Source organism: Triticum dicoccoides, chromosome 5A, assembly GCF_002162155.2.
Source record: "Triticum dicoccoides isolate Atlit2015 ecotype Zavitan chromosome 5A, WEW_v2.0, whole genome shotgun sequence".
Lineage (NCBI taxonomy): Eukaryota > Viridiplantae > Streptophyta > Magnoliopsida > Poales > Poaceae > Triticum > Triticum dicoccoides.
The window spans coordinates 681,136,353-681,140,795 of record NC_041388.1 but is presented as its reverse complement, the minus strand read 5'-3'; the positions used below and the strand labels follow the sequence as shown (position 1 = coordinate 681,140,795).

General features: G+C 42.6%; 1 long non-coding RNA gene across 3 annotated transcripts; it reads left to right on the top strand.

Moving 5' to 3' along the window:
* Window positions 1-7: 7 nt before the first annotated feature.
* On the top strand, window positions 8-4,403 carry LOC119304103. Of its 3 annotated transcripts, none has more exons than XR_005148115.1 (3): window positions 8-531; window positions 666-1,494; window positions 1,881-4,403. It is a non-coding gene; the product is annotated as an uncharacterized LOC119304103 (long non-coding RNA). The 3 variants fall into 3 exon arrangements; XR_005148116.1 differs by having other exon boundaries at window positions 8-859; window positions 930-1,494; XR_005148114.1 differs by having other exon boundaries at window positions 8-1,494.
* Window positions 4,404-4,443: the final 40 nt, after the last annotated feature.

Here is a 4,443-nt window from a genome sequence, read left to right as displayed (position 1 = left end):
ATTCATGTCTTTTTAATTCCCTAGCATTTTGACGTTTGCTTGTGTTAGCATTTTATTTCTCAAGTTTAATGAAAACCTCCCCTTGCTTGTTTTGTATTTTCTTTGGCGACGATCTTTGGGAAGAATTTTGTATAGTTTAGGTTTATATTTTCTGCATCCGTCTCTTAAAATTGTGTTACCTAGATTTAGCCGAGCATAGTCGTCGTTTCCTAGTCCCTGTGGGGAACATGACACTCGCAGTTTGGGGCGTAAAACCCCCGCTGTACTACAATTGATCATTTTGGCCCGTTGCCGGGGACTAGCGTAGAGCGATTTTGTTAGGCTATAGACTAGGTTTTTCTTGTTTTTCCCTTTGTGCTATATATATGTGATATATATCTAACCCCTAACCCTTGTTCAAGTTATTTTCTCTTTCGTTGCTTGGTCATTCTGTAGGTTATTGCATCTTCTCGGTTATGGCTTACTGTTCAGATCATCATGCTTATGCGAGCAACACTACAAACAGCACGGAAAGTATTCAAGACATGATAAGTAAGATTTCCCATCGATTAGATGATTTAGCTTGGCAGCGAGAAGTAATTTTTGAGGATAGGCCTAGCTCTTATGATCCTTATTCTAGGGGCCATCCTTATGTTGCTCCTACCTGCCATATTTGTGGATTTCAGGGCCATTCACCCGCTGAATGTCAGCGTGGTTACTCTCACCCTCCTGATTGTTATGGCATGAGCTTCGCCCCACAGCCTAGCTCATACCAAAACAATTACTCATATGGGTGGCCTTAAAACCAGAATATGTCATATAGGAGCAACAACCTTGAGATCTCACCGTTTGCTTCTAGTAATCATATGCGGGGATTTAGGTATGAAGAGGAGAGCAACAACTATGCACCACAACAATTTTATTCACCTCCTACTCATATACTTCAACAGCAGGAGATGTGTCCAATGGAGTTAAATGGTCCTCCACTTGGTCAACCAACAACTCCAACACCTATTGAGCAATCTCATGCACAAGTGCCCACACAAGATGACTTTGATGATATAGACAAGCTCACATTGCTTAGTCTCGGGTTCACTTGAAGTGCTGAAGATGATCCAATTAGGCCGGTGATACTAGAGGAAATGAAGAAGATCAAGAGTGGAAAAGAGCTAGTGGAAGAAGTAAGGAAAATTGAGAAGAATATCAATGCCGGGTGCACTATCTCATCCCTCCTTGAGCTGAGTGTTGCTAGGATATCCCTTGAGGTGTGTGAGGTTTCAACACTGTCACATTCAGCTGAGCAAGGTAGCGAGAGTCCAGAGGAAGAGACACTTCAGATCCAAGAAGAAATACTTGAAGACAAGGAACAAGATGATCCAGAGCTGCAATTCCCAAGTGATCAAGATGAAGACAAAAGATCTACTACTCTTGAAGAAGTAAAAGAAGCTTCTGTAGATGAACTTGAAGAACCAGAAATTCATTTGCCTATTGTCATACAAGAGCGTGATGAGTCAGGTTTATCTTATCCTCTTAATGACATGTCTCCATATGATTTGTTTGCTACTACCATGCATTGCATGATGCCATCACTTAAGGTAGATTTGAAAAACTATTTGCTTGGACATGATCATACACACCTTGTTAGTGGCACTGCTCATATCTTTGTTCATGATACTTATGTTCCTAATGCTATACCCATGCTTAATGAAACGTGTGATTCTAATACTAGCATCGAGCTTACTGATTTCTACCATCCTAAACATGTGATTTATAGCTATGCTTATGTAATTGGATACTCGATTGATGACTTGGAGGGTATTATCCCTACCGCTTGCATTGTCTCTTTTGTGGAGTGTTCTTTCAGGTTTTTGATACTGCATCGTTTACTACATGCTGTCCAGGTTCGAGGTGACATCCCTTGGGACCCCGGTGGATTCAAGGCATGGTGACGAGGAGAAGAAAGGAGCACACATATGGAAGAGAGAAGCTGGAGCATTCTTGTGGAAGCAAAAGGAGAAGAGCTATAGTTTAGAGAGTGTCGAGCGAGTGCTACAGCAAAGCTCAGTGAGCTGTTTCATGACCCCAATCTTAATATATCATCCATTGATACATGCTGAAATTAAATTGCTATTTGGGTTGCTTGTGCCATTTCTTAAATGTTGTCCCACAGATATTCACCTTTGGCATCGTGCTTGATGTGAATTTTTGAACTTGATTTCTGAATGCCTTGTAAACTAGTGATCTACACCATGCGTGCTTGGCTGAAATTAGTGAGAACTATTAGTTTTGAGTGCTCAAATCCCTAGTACACTAGAAAACTTCATCATTTTCTGCATTTACTATGATACAGCTAGATCACCATGTTTAGATGCTGAATTTGTGCGAAGTGTGTTCCCATTGAGAGCAATCACCTAACCACTATGGATTAGCATGCTATGTTCCCTGGATCGATAGCATGTGAACCAGACATGGAGAAGTGAGGATTCCTTTTTTTTGTGATTATGTGTTGTTCATTAAAATATATATATATATATATATATATATATATTATAATGAATAATTATTTGATCTTACCTAACAGTAGCATGTCATGTTCCCTGGATCGGTGGCTTGTGAAATCTGGTTGGATCAGATAGGAGTTAATTATATGAAAAAAATTAATTGTCGAACCAGGTGTATACCATGTTCTCGGGACCGGTGGTATGTTCCTTTGGGGAGACAAACATAAAAACAAAAAAAATTGGTCGAGCCAGGTGTATACCATGTTCTCGGGATCGGTGGTATGTTCCTTTGGTGAGACCGGTAAAATATTATCATTACTTCCTTCAAATTCAATAGGTGCTTCAACCATAATGTTATGTTTCGGGTAATAAGTTTTTTTGGGATCATGCTCTCTTTAGGAACCCTTTGGCGCAATCAGCATTTGAACTTGTTGATCCACTTTTATCTTTGTAAAAGTTTAAAATGATTGAGTTTACTAGTGTCCTATTGCTCTGTAGCACTCTTAACCATTGATTTTCACTAGCTAAGTCGAAAGCATGCATTGTTTAGAGATCTACTTCACTTGGACATTCTCTAGCCAGCTCACTATTCACTATCCTGCTCTTGTCATATTCCTTTGCTTGAGGACAAGCAAAGATTTAAGTGTGGGGGAACTTGATAAGCACATTTCATATACATATTTTGGCACTCAAATATGCGGTTTATTGAGATATGACCATCAATTCTTGTTGTGAAATATTGAATATTTGCATGAAAATCGTATAAAGGATCATTTACTAGTCTTTGCTCTATTTTGCAGAAGTGTGCGCAAAGGCACTATAAATCTTCAAGTTCCTGTCCATGTGGCAACCGAGATGAGCATATGAAAGAAGAGAAGGAAGAGGGACTTGCGTGTGATGAATATCAAAGCTTCAAGGGCTAGAAAGAAAGAGTGGAGGGATCAACTTGTGAAGTAGGCAGAGAAGTAGAAGGGCCGAAGTGCAAAAGTGCAGATCTAAGGAGAGGGTCAAAATCCCTAGCAGCAGCCATGATCCCCTTTCAGGCCTGGCATCTCCATTCCCCTTACCCCACCTTCTCCACCACCGGTCGCCGCCGCGGCCAGGCCGGCGCGGCGGTGCGCCAACCAGCGCCACCCATCCTCGTCATCTCCATCACCCGCCGCTGCACCATCCACCATCATCCATCCATATCGCCGCCACCATTGCTGCATCACCATCACCATCTCTAGCGCCACCCACCAGCGCCGCCATTCGCGCGACCCGCCATACGGGTGTCTGGTTCCCCGTGCGACCATCACCTCATCTCCCTTGCTTCACCATCTCCCTGCTGCTGCTCTTCTTCTTCTTCCCCTTGCTGTTGTTGCCTCCTGTCCGTTGCATCTCCCTTAGCGCTGCTGCTGCTTCTCTCTTCTGCGTCCCCTGCTGCTCCTAACTTTCTCAATCTCTGCCGCTTCTTCTCCGGGACCCCTTGATGCTGCTTCTCTCTGAACCGAGTTGCTGCTCCTCCTTCTTGCTTCGTCCTGCTGCTTATTTTCTTTCCCTCGCCTTCCTCAACTGCTGCCGTTCCTTCTTCCTATGCACCCCTACTGCCCCTCTCTCTCGCAACTCCTGCTGCTGCTCTTCTTCCTCTTCTCCTCACCTTGATGCTACTCTGAATCTTAACTTGTTGCCGCCACTTCTTCTTCTCTGAACCCAACGCTGCTAGCTGCTCCTCCTAGTGTCGCTTCTCTTCTGCCCAACAAAACTGCTGTTGCTCTCTTTATTTCTCTTCATCCCTCTCTTTCTATGCGTGTGTGTGTACTTTCTGTGAGTTATTAGTGGATGCTAGATCAACTATATTATATTCTGAATTAGTATTATTTGTGTCTGTATGTCAGTTAGTTTACTTTAATAATTCAGATCACCTGTGATCTTTGTATTGAATGTGCTTTCAGTGTTCTTGAGAAGTGTAAAACTGTTCAAC